This window comes from Eptesicus fuscus, chromosome 6 (genome assembly GCF_027574615.1).
Source record: "Eptesicus fuscus isolate TK198812 chromosome 6, DD_ASM_mEF_20220401, whole genome shotgun sequence".
Lineage (NCBI taxonomy): Eukaryota > Metazoa > Chordata > Mammalia > Chiroptera > Vespertilionidae > Eptesicus > Eptesicus fuscus.
This window is the reverse complement of record NC_072478.1, coordinates 7,689,887-7,702,269: the sequence shown is the minus strand read 5'-3', so window position 1 is coordinate 7,702,269 and position 12,383 is coordinate 7,689,887. Positions and strand designations below refer to the sequence as shown.

Sequence of the window (12,383 nt, the reverse complement as noted above, 5' to 3'; positions counted from 1 at the left end):
AGGCCGGCAGCTCCCCGGAGCCCGAGGCGCCCTCTGCGCAACCGACCCGCGAGAAGTTGGCTCCGAGTCGGCCGGCCCTCGTCGGACTGGAAACCGCCTGGAGAGGGAGCGGTGGCCCCTACGGAGTCCTCCCGGGGCGCCCGCGTCCCACCGGTCAGCCCTGGACGCAAGGGCCACCTCGCCCCCTCCTTGCACTCTGGGGCAGGACCGGGCTCAGGAATGGGTCGCGGTGGGGGAGGCCTGAGATGGAGGCCCCAGAGTCCAGAAGACAATTTTATAGAAGGGTGTACACACTGCAGGTTTCCCTCAGCTCCCAACTTCTCTGCCTGAAGTCCCTGTCCGTCTGTCCCCCAACCTCCCCAACTGCCTTCCCATCCCTCCTTTGCAGCCCGGGAGCGCAGCCTCCTCCAGACCTGGCCCTCCCTTCTGAGCGCTGGCCGGTTGCAGCCTGCACCGCTCCTGAACCTGGCCTCCCGGACTCTGCTCTTTCCTGGGCCCTGCCTGAAATAGCCTTTCTACACTCGACCCACGTTTTCCAACTCAGCATCCCAGGCATACCTCTCCATCCTGGGCAAGTTCGTTCTGGAAAAGAAAGGAAAGGAAAGGAAAGGAAAGGAAAGGAAAGGAAAGGAAAGGAAAGGAAAGGAAAGGAAAGGAAAGGAAAGGAAAGGAAAGGAAAGGAAAGGAAAGGAAAGGAAAGGAAAGGAAAGGAAAGGAAAGGAAAGGAAGGAAGGACAATCTCTTTTTTCCCCTGCAAAAAGCTTTATTGTTTCATTTGGTCCAATGCATGGGAGAGGGCTTCAGGGTGGTTAAAAGAATGGCTAGTAGTTTTGGGGAGAAGCTCAGGTAAAAGCCAGAGACACCAGGGGATGCAGAGGGGCCCCTCAAAGGCCTCTGGGCTCCAAAGGCTCCTGGCTGTGCTTGAGGGTGAGCCTTTCGAAGAGATACTTGCCCAGCCCAGCCTGGGGGAGCGGTGCGGGGGCGGGGGGAGGGGCTGCCAGCCTGCAGATGTTAGTAATGTGGTTGCCCATCTTCTTGATCAGTTTCACCTCCTCTTCTTGATCAGTTTCACCTCCTCATCCAGGAAGTGGTTCTCCAGGAAGTCACAGAGATGAGGGTCTGCACGGGTAGAACCCAGGGCCTGCAGCTCCCAAAGGGCCTGGTTCAGGTGCCTCTCCAAGGCCAGGGCGGCTCCCATGGCGTCCTGAGTTTTGCCCACTCATCTTGGGAAGGTTTCAGCACCTCCTGGAAGAGAATGTGGCCGCCACCCTTGTTTTGCAACTTTAAGAGATGCTCAGGCCCTCCGCTTCTTCTCTGCCAACTCGCACAAGAAGTGGCCCATGCCCTCGAGAGCCTCAAGGTTGGAACAGAAGCCCAGAGAGAGGTAGGTGTAGGAGGCCGGCAGATGCAGGTTGGCCAGGTGGTTGACCGCAGCCTCCACCTCGGTGGAATAATTCTGACGAATTTGGGAGCTCATGGTTGTTCGGCAATAGGAGTTAAGGTAGAAGAAAAACCCGTGTGTTGGCTGGTCCCGGAGGTGGTTCTGAAGGTGGTGACTGGATAAGACGCAGGAGGGTGGCCGGAGGCTGGAGGAAGGGGAGTCCCTGGGTCTGTTCTGTCCAAACACTTTTGAAATAAGACAGATCCAGGACCGCCGAGGGCACTCTAGATAGTTTTTTTGCAGATAGGAACAGCGAGACAAAAAGCATTCTGTTTCGTTGAACAGTGAAACTGACCTCTCAGCTTTTGGGTGTCTAATGGCAAATTAAATCCACCTTGCCAAGAAAAAGAAATTATGAAAAAATAATTATAATGCAGAAAAATAATTGGTGTATTGAATGCATTTCCTGATTTCCTACCTTATAATGGTTTTCCTAAATGGCAACACAAGCATTAAGAAAACAAAACATATTTCATGGAAATTCTCGCCTTTCCCTTTTTAAATTATTTAGTAACAGTGGTAGCTAAGAAGTTGTCTCAGCTCCTATAAAACCCTCTATGCTAACTGTGGCCAGCAAATTAGTAATTCTAACAGGTTATACACTGGAAAAGCTACACTGATGTAAGGGAGTAATTAATTAGATGGCTCATCCTTCGACATCTTGGTTCTGATTCTCTGTGAAGGATGAAGAAAAACCTTCTGCACCAAAATTGAAGGGGACCAGTGTTCTGTTATGTCCTAGGGAATTTGGATGAAGCTCAAAGAATATGAAGCATCCCCTCAGGTTGTACTCAGCAGAATTCTGACCTTTGCCACATCCTATCATAAAGCCTTTAAAAGGAGAAGATGCCAAATCACAAGTCATTTGTTGGCATATAAATGCTTCAACAACATTGACAGCATAGGGATATATATCATCTCTGTCAAAGGGAGTGAGCAGTTTCAATAGAAGAAGACTGAATATAAAAACAAATTTAAATAAACCCTAAAGGGGGTTAAACCAACACCAAACTGAAGAATATCAAAATAAAACAGCCCAGCTAGTGTGTCTCAGTGGTTGAGGGTCGACCTATGAGCCAGGAAGTCACAGTTTGATTCCTGGTCAGGGCACATGCTTAGGTTGCAGGCTCAATCCCCAGTGAGGGATCCCCAGAGGGTGTGTGTGTGTGTGTGTGTGTGTGTGTGTGTGTGCGCGCGCGCGCGTGCGTGCGTGCTCATGTGCAAGAGGCAGCAGATCTGTGATTCTTTTTCATCATTGATGTTTCTGTCTCTCCCTCTCTCTGAAATCAATAGAAATATATATTTCTTAAAAAATAAAACAAAAGCTTAAATATAGTTTGAAGCAAAAGTTTGATAATGTATGATTTCTAATTACCTTATTTCTAGTCTATTATAAATATTGAAGAATCAAGAGTTAAAAGAGGGAAAAAATGAAAGGAAGGGAGGGAGGAAATAATAAAACTTAGAACAGCTTATGAAAGCATAGGACTGGATTATAGATGGTATATGAAAGCATAGGACTGGATTATAGATGGTATATGAAGTATTATATGGTATAATATAGATGGTATATGAAGTATAGATGGTATATGATGGTATATGAAGAATTAAATAATACTGAACCGCACAGACAGAGAGGTCATCGGTCTCAATTCTTTTGCTTGCATCAAGAGGAAAGTGGCGGGGCTAATCTGCCTTCAACTTCTCTTTAACCCTCCCTTTAGAAAGAAAAAAACAAACAGAAACAGGCTCTGAGCCTTTGGCAGACAATAGCATCTAGCTCCAATTTAATTGCATTATGTTACTTTTATTCTATTTCTATTTACTTATTTATTTTTATTAATCCTCACCTAAGGATATTTTTCCATTGATTTTTAGAGAGTGGGAGGGAGAGGTAGACACAGAGAGAAACATCGATGCGAGAGACACATCGATTGGTTGACTCCCACACACACCCTTGACCTGAACCGGAATCAAACCTGTGACCCTTCTGTCCACCAACTGATGCTCTATCCACTGAGCCAAACAAGCTGGTGCTATTCCATTTATTTTTGTAGTTTCCTTCTCTTTATGGTAAGTGAATTGGTTTCCATTTGTTATTGGTCTATAGTTGTTTTCTTTATTTACATTTTAAAAAACGGAGTCAACTCTTTTTCTTTATCTACATTTTTAAAAGCTGAGTAAAGATAAATATTAGGTAGAGTACTGGGTGAAAAAAAGCAAAGAAAACTAATAGTGGATCCAATGTGGTTGGGCAAAAATCTTATGAAGGGCACTGAAATGATTTCAGTTGAGAACATGTCACCTTAAAAATCACAGACTGTCAGAGCTGCAGGAGAGTAGGAGCAGACAATCCAAATCTGTTCATTTTACAAATGAAGAGAACAAGGACCAGCGACAGGGCAGAAATGACCAGCAATGGTCATTTGTGATGCCAGAGACAGGTGTTAATGTAAGCTGGCTGCCTCTTCTTCCAATGCTTTTATCATTATTTAACTTGTAGGCTTCTCAGAAGCTATATATTGGACTTGGATAAATGTATCTGTCTTCAAAAGTATCAAAGTAAAGAGGCAAGCCACAAAGGACTTTGATATTCTTTACTAAAACAGATAAAACTTGTGCAACTGGTAAAACCACAGTGACATCTAGTGTTGTTCTTTGATAATGCAACTTTTGATGCCACCCTCTATTTGAGCAAGTTTGTCATTAAAAAGCAAACATTATTTTGTACAATATCCTCAGTTTAGGTTTGTCTGTTTCCTCATGAATAGATTTATTTTTTTAGCAGGAATACCAGCTAAGTGAAGTTTTACCCTTCCTTAATGCATCATATCAATGATGGTTTGTTCTATTATTGGTAATGTTAACTTTGACTACTTGGTTAACATAGTACCACTATAAAGTTACTGTCCCTTTCTTTATAATTAACTAGTGACCCAGTGCACATATTCGTGCACATTGAAAGGAAATTAATTAGAAAGTGGCCGGCAGGGCAGGACTGGGCGAGATTGGCCAGACACGCAAACCTCCTGTGGTCCCTCCCCAGCCGGCTGCACCTGGGGTGGTGCCATGGCTCGAAGGGTGTCTGTGGAGTGAGCAGCATCCCTCCAGCAGGTGGGGTCTCTCGGCCTGGCCTGCAAGGATCGGGTTGAAACCAGCTCTCCGACATCCCCCGAGGGGTCCCGGAGTAAGAGAGGGCACTCTGCAAAGTTGCTGTGGTACAGGGTGTGGAATGCAAATGCAAGTGTGCAGTAAACCAGATTCAGGGCAACAGTGCCCCAGCAACAATATAACCCATGGCCAAAGGTGGAATTGTGCAGCCCCACAAGAAATTAGGCTCCCTCCCTCTGGTTTCCAGGGTGCCTCATGTGAGAACCGCCGCTCCCAAATCACTGCAGCTTGGCAGCTCCTTCATTGAGCATCTGCCCCCTGGTGTTCAGTGCGTGTCATGGCAATCAGTCAGACAGGTGGAGGGACACTTAGCATATTAGCCCTTTATATATATTAGAGGCCTGGTGCACAAAATTTGTGCACTGGGGCGGGGGGGGTGTCCCTCAGCCCAGCCTGCACCCTCTCTAATTTGGGACCCCTCGGAGGATGTCCGACTGCTGGTTTAGGCCTGACCTGATGCCTAACTGCTCCCCTGTCGGCCTGATTGCCCCCAACTGCCCTCCCCTGTTGGCCTGGTCACCCCTAACTGCCCTCCCCTGCTGGCCTGATCGCCCACAACTATCCTCCCCTGCTGGCCATCTTGTGGTGGCCATCTTTGACCACATGGGGGTGGCCATATTGTGTGAGGGCGTGAGGGTCAATTTGCATATTATCTCTTTATTATACAAAATAGATAGATAACTGATTAGTGGGGCAATATTTTAAAGCCATATGTTTTTTCTTTGAACTTTCATTTGCTAGTTTTACTATCCATTAATAATTCATGCCTGAATCAATTATTACTATAATGGTTGCAAAATGGTAATTCTCTAATTCTGTCATTTTTCTGCATTTTTATTAGTTGTCATATTACTGAAAGGAGAGCTTTCCTTATTTATATCTGTGTTTATTACTTTAGACTCATGCATTCTTACATCATCTGTAATATACTATACATAATCTATAGCAGGCGTCCTCAAACTATGGCCCGCGGGCCACATGCGGGTGTTTTTGCCGTTTTGTTTTTTTTACTTCAAAATAAGATATGTGCAGTGTGCATAGGAATTTGTTCATAGTTTTTTTTTAAACTATAGTCCGGCCCTCCAACAGTCTGAGGGACAGTGAACTGGCCCCCTGTTTAAAAAGTTTGAGGACCCCTGATCTATAGTATACTATACATAATTCATAATCTATTTCTCCTTAAAAATATAAATGTAGTTAAAGTAAAAAATATGAATTGTTCCAGATTAAGGAGACTGAAGAGATATAACAAGTCAATGTTATGTGGAATCCGGCTTAGATTCTGCACAGGGTGTGGGAGAAGGAGTTGTAAAGGACATTATTGGGATAATTGGTAAAAATTGAATAATCCTGTGGATTAAACACTGTGGATTAAATAATGGTGCCATACCAGCATCAACTTTTCTGTTTGGATCACTTTACCATGATTATGTAAAATAAAAATATTAGAAAATATACACTAAATATTTAGGGGAAAGCAGCATTATGTTTGCAGCTTATTCTGTGTATGGACATGGTGTGGGGTGGAGGGTGAGCAGTCACCAGACCAGAGAGGTCATTGGGAGCTCTGGTCTGAGGAGGAAGCCCAGGTAGGGAACCCCAGGCAGTGACCTCACTTCTTGATGAGAGAGCCCAACAGAACTTGGAACCCTGGTAACCAGACAGCCACGTTCTAGAGAGGCCCTTTCCCATTCTGTACGAACACTGCACCAGTTCCCTTGACTGGGAGATGCTGGAGAGAGAGCAACATGTTCATTTGCTGCATCTTTATGTTCTGAGACTGTGACCTCAGGAAAGGATGTTGTGAGAAGTTCTTCCTCTGCTGTAGATGGTGGGCCAGGGCTCACACCAGACACCTCTAGCCATTTCCGTGGAGATGAACAAGGGTAGCACAGGTAGGCCTAGGGCATACCCGGCCAGGCCAGACCACCACTGTGATTCCCCCTGGCAGCCCTCTGTCCCCCTACATATGTGTAAGTAAGGGGGTTCACGTGGGGAGAGCACGCCCTGAGCAGGAGCAGGCTGAGGAGAGCTCAGAAGCCTGGTGGGCTGGTCATGATCACACCCCAGTGAAGGCTGGCTGGGTGGGATGTGGAGTGCAGAGGGGCACCCTTCTGCCCGAGGTTTATCCCAAGCCCCACAGGTGAATCTCACTTCACCGGGGTGGAGGTCTGTGCCTAACCTGGGAGCAGAAGGTCAGGTGAGCAGAAGAAATAGTGACGATGGCCGGGCAGGGTTCTGTGCTCCCAGGATGGCTGCCAGTCACTGTCATTGCAGAGCTCCATGCAGGTTGCTGATGAGCAGGTCGGCCGGGATACCCGTTCCACCCGAAGTGAGGAGCGAATGAGCCACACCGCCAACAAGGGCCAGTACAGGCTCTGGATGAATTTGGCCAAGGTGTTTTCAGAACTGGGACCAGGGAAGTTCACCAGTCCAGGCCTTGCCCAGGCCACTCTTCAGGGCCTGGCCCTGGGTCTCTGTGTAGTACATTGTGTTAGTGTTGCCGAAGGAGTAACGCATGAGGCCAAAGTGGTAAGGGGCTATAAATGTATTAGGTCATCTGGATACCAGATGGGCTGAGCCCCAAAATGGCGCCAGTGCCCAGGGACAGAGAGTTAGAGGTTTTAAAGGACTCTAGGAGGGCTTCTTCTGGGCAGAGCATTCTTGGGGCAGGTCTGGATCCTAGGAAGGCCTGGAGGGGACGGATAATGGCCGTAGAAAGTGGAATGTGATCTTAGCAAGATGGAATGTGGTCTAAGCAAAAGGGAATGTCCATTGTGAAGTGGCCTAAAGGTCAGTGCCCAGGGGAGGGGGCATCAATTCAATTATTTGATTATGCCTAACACCCAGATCAAGCCAAGCACCCAGATCGTCCTGCTTGACTTCTGGTGACTCAACTGGATCACTTTGACCTCATAGAGGCAGTCTGTCAGTGAGAAGGGAGTGTGGGAGGGTGCCTGTGAGCGCATGGGAGGGGTCAGTGCCAGACACATAAGGAGGAGCCCCTGAGGCTGACATGGAGCCAGAAGCAAAGACTGGCCTTAGACCACCTACCTGGTGGCTGCAGCCAGGGAAGATAGCCCGTTGTCGGTTCCAGGGCTATGACTTCTCCAGAAGACTCTAATGTGTTCTGATTTTGGAATGCATGTGGAAAGGCAGGCAGATGGGTAAGCTTTTCTTCTCTTCCAGGTCTAGCACTAGCTCAGGGATCTATCCAAGTTCCAGCTTCAGCTTCTGTGCATCCTGAGAGCCAGCTGTAGGTGCAGAATCAAAAGCATCTGCAGGTCCTGGAAACTGTCCACCTCCAGCAGCTGCTCCAGAGCTGCCAGCAATATCAACATCAGTTGCACCTGCAGTTCTGGGGTAAGAGCTGGCATCTGGAGATCCTGCAGGAGACCTGGAGCCCACACAGGACCCAGCACCCCTGCAGGGAGGGCCAGCACCTGCACCTGCACCAGCTCCTGCAGGAGACCTGGAGCCCACACAGGACCCAGCACCCCTCCAGGGAGGGCCAGCCCTGGAGAGCCCCTCAGCACCATTTCCTGAACTATACTTTCAACCTCACCCTGACCAGGACTTTCCTTTCCTTCCCCTTTTATTGTTTGCAGTTAGGTTTTATAAAATTTTGTTTTTACATTTTATATAGTGACATATTTTAGATTTTAACTTAAAGATAACGTTTTCACATTATCATTGTAATTGTATAATTAATGAGCATTAAGTACATTCATAATTCCCTGCAACCATTGCCACTATGGAAGTGTGAAATATTTCATCTCCCCAAAAGGAAATTCTGTACCAAAAGAATTCGCTCCCCATTCCTCCCTCCCCCACTCCCCCCAGCCCCTGGCAACCCCTAACTTGCTTTCGGTCTCTGTTCCTTTGCCTATTCTACATGTCTCCTGTAAATGGAATCATGCAATAGGACCCCTTTTGTGTCTGTCCACATATTTTTGAAGGAACTCAGTAATTTTTATTTCTGCTTTAATTGAAAATAGTATTTTGTTTTTTAAAGTAAAATACCAGATGGATTAAAGACTAGATGTATAAAACCTAGCCTTTTAAATAAGTCTGTGCAACATCTCAGGGTAAACAGCACTGTTCTATGTGTGACATCAAGACCAGAAGACGGACAGGAAACGGCTGGCTCTTCTTGTGGCCAAAACAAAATCAAGAAAAATGTAGAAAGCTGGAAAAAATAAACCACAAACACAAAAATATTCTTCACAGCACAAGGCCAGAGAAAGGCTTACCATCCCTGTGATGCAAAAAAACCTCAAGAGTCAATGCTGTAATAATGACAGAGAGTGAACACATGCAATTCCAACAAAAGACAACACATATGACCAGTATGTCAGAGATGCCTGACCCCATGGGCACACATGCACATGTGAGTACTGTGGGGAGAGCATCGTCACCAGCAGACTGACAGGGTTCTCACCCGGGGGACAATGTGAGAAAGCAGAGACCCCACTAGATCCCCCACAGTGTGAACGGATCCTCCTTTCTGTAAGAACATTGCACTAGACCCATCCAAGTTCCACAGGCATACACCGTTACCTGGCAATGCTCATCTTAAGAGTTTACACAGAAATAATTTTCAAAGATGTATTTTCAAGACATCAAGACATTCACAGCACTGATTGAAATAACAGGGAACTGGAAACAACACTAATGTCCATGGAGAGGGGTTGGGATCCAAGCAAAGCTGGGTGGGGGTTAAAGTGGGAGCAGACAAAGAGAGACCTTAGGGGTCCTCTTATGTGAGACATGTGGACTAACTAGTCCAGGTTCCGTCTCTCAGATCACATACATGTGATACCAACAGGTGAACATGTATATAGGAAAATGAATCTGCAGTGACCCTGATTCTTCTCACCTGTTTGGCCTGTGCAGAAGACAATGCACCCTGGAGAAGGGCAAAACCCATCCCCTGGTCCCTGGTCTGTAACTCTTGCTCTGGCAGATGCCTTTTTCTCCATACTTTTAGCTATCAAGGTCACTAATACACCCTCCCTGTCCCACCTCAGGGACAGATCAACTCTGCTGCCCCGTGTCATAATTTAATTCACAGGAATCTCACCTGCCTTTCCCTTCCACAATGATGACATATTCTGATTGGCTCTACTCAGAAGTAGAAACTAGTCTAAACTTGTTGGTAGGACATTTGCATGTCAGAGGGTGGGAGATATGCCCCAAAAGACTAAGGAGCCTTTTATTTTTTTGTTCTTGTTAATCCTCCCCAAGGATATTTTTCTGAGGATATTTTTCCCATTGATTTTCAGAGAGGGGGTAGTGGGGAGAAAGAGAGAGAGAGAGAACCATCAGTTTGAGAGACACACATTGATTGATTGCCTCCCACACCTGCCCTGACCGGGGCTGGAATTTAACCTGCAACCCAGGTATGTGCCCTTGACTAGGAACCGAACCCACGACCCTTTGGTCTGAGGGCAGACTCTCTTAGCACTGACCCACGCTGGCCAGGGCTAGGGGCCTTTGTTCTCAGTGAAAGTTCTAGGGGTCCAGTGGTGTGGGGCATGGTGAAGTATCCTTCCAAGGGGAAAGACACATTGTTACATCTGGCTCCTCCTACAGTAAGAGAGAGACCCAAGGCCAGTTGGAAGTATGGGGATCCTCAAGGAATCCCAGAGCTGGCATAAAGAGTATTTAAGGGAAACACATAAAAAAGGACATCCTGCCATTTTGTGCAACAACTTGAATAGAACTTGAGGGCATTAAATTAGGTAAATAAGTCAGATAAAGAAAGTCAAATACTGTCCTGGCCAGGTGTCTTGGTTGGTTGGAGCATGATCCCATACACCAAAAAGGATGCGAGTTCGATTCCCAGTCAGAGGACATACATAGGTTGTGGGTTTGGTCCCCAGCTGGGGTGTGTACTAGAGGCAACCTATTGATGTTCTCACATTGATGTTTCGCTCTCTCTCTCTTCCCCTTCCTCTCTCTCTAAATTCAACAAACATATCCTCCAGTGAGGATTTTATAAAAAGAAAGTCAAATACTATATGATTTTACTTATAAGTGAAATCTAAAAAAACATGAAGCTCAAAAAATTAAAAATCAATAAAATGACCTGTTGAAACCTCTATAATCTTATTAAATAAAAAATAAAATAAATCAATATATTTTTTAAACAAATAGGAAATAAAACCACTGAACACATAGAAACAGAGTGATAATGGTGGTTGCCAGGGTTGAGGGGTGGTGCAAATGGGTAGAGATTGGGTCAAAAGATGAATAAGCTCTGCAGATATATTGTACAGCATGGTGACTAGAGTTATCAATACTGTATTTCATACGTACAAGTAGCTATATGTTCTGTCAGTGTCAGCCTATTGATGGTGATGCTATAAGAATGTCTGAGCAATTAGCCTGGCCTCATACTATTTTGACCAGCGCTCACTGATACTTCCCTGTCTAGAGCCTATCTTGTAGTCTAGACTGGCTGTTGTGGTTTCTACTAGGATTACAAATCTCATTTTAGTAAATATGACCAGTAAAATTTGAAGACCAAAATTTATTATTCACAAGTCCTGATGGGCAAAACATGTGACTCTACTGCGGTCCATAAAAATGCTCACTAATGAGTGACCTCAGTAGAGGAGGATTTCAATAATCCAGTGGGTAGGATGACCTGTTCAGTTTCTTCCCTTAGACACTCCTGTCAGTGCCCAATGGGGTCATGAATAAAGTGGTCATAATGGCAGGTATGAAGGTTATGCATGGGCTCAGCGTCATGCACTTCCACTCAAGCTTGACCTCTTGAGGCTCTGCTGAGTGCCAAGTTTACCAGGAACCTAGATGAAAACAGGGTCCCTGATATGGCACCACTCCCCAGGGTGACCAGGCTGCTATCCTGTAGCAGGGAAGTATACTGAACATTGTCTACCATGGGACGGGCAGTGTTTTGTTTGTAATGAATTAGCTACTCTGGACACAGATTTGTCTCTTTTCACACAATGTTTCTGTTAACTAACATTTGTAGTCCTTTATCCACCATCACAGTATTCCACTCAGCATGGCTTCTGATCAAGGAACTCACTGCACAAAAATGAAGTGTAGTAATAGGCCCCTACTCATGAAAGTTGCTGGTCTTTCTGAGTTCCCATCATCCTGAAGCAGCTGACTTGATGGAACAGAAGAATGGGTTTATGAAGACTGAGTAGCTAGCACTACCTAAGTGGCAATACCTTGCAGGATTGGGGCATTGTCCCCAGGAAGCTGCTCAGGTTCCATTATACAGCACTAATTTTCCCATAACCAGGATTCACAATTTCAGCAATGCATGTGGCACCACCCACTATTACCCCTAACAATTCACTAGCACCGTGGTTGGCAAACTGTGGCTCGCAAGCCACATGCAGCTCTTTGGCCCCTTGAATGTGGCTCTTCCACAAAATAGCATGGTCTGGGTGAGTCTCTTTTGAAGAAGTGGCGTTAGAAGAAGTTTAAGTTTAAAAAATTTGGCTCTCAAAAGAAATTTCAATTGTTGTACTGTTGATATTTGGCTCTGTTGACTAATTAGTTTGCCGACCACTGCCTTAGGGGTTTCATGTTATCATCATGCCCTGTGATAAAAGTCTATGGAAAACTACAAGGAAGCAATCCAGGCATGACTACCGATGGCCCTGTCCCTTCAGGAATTAAAGTTAGGATCATCCAATCAGGCAAAAAAAAACATGACCAGCTGAGGTGCTTGCTAAGGGCAAAGGAACTATGGAGTGGGCAATGGAAAAAGGTAATTATACATACC

General features: G+C 45.8%; 1 pseudogene; it reads right to left on the bottom strand.

Moving 5' to 3' along the window:
- Positions 1-838: 838 nt before the first annotated feature.
- LOC129149374 (ferritin light chain-like) lies at positions 839-3,171 on the bottom strand (annotated as a pseudogene).
- Between the last annotated feature and the right edge of the window lie 9,212 nt (positions 3,172-12,383).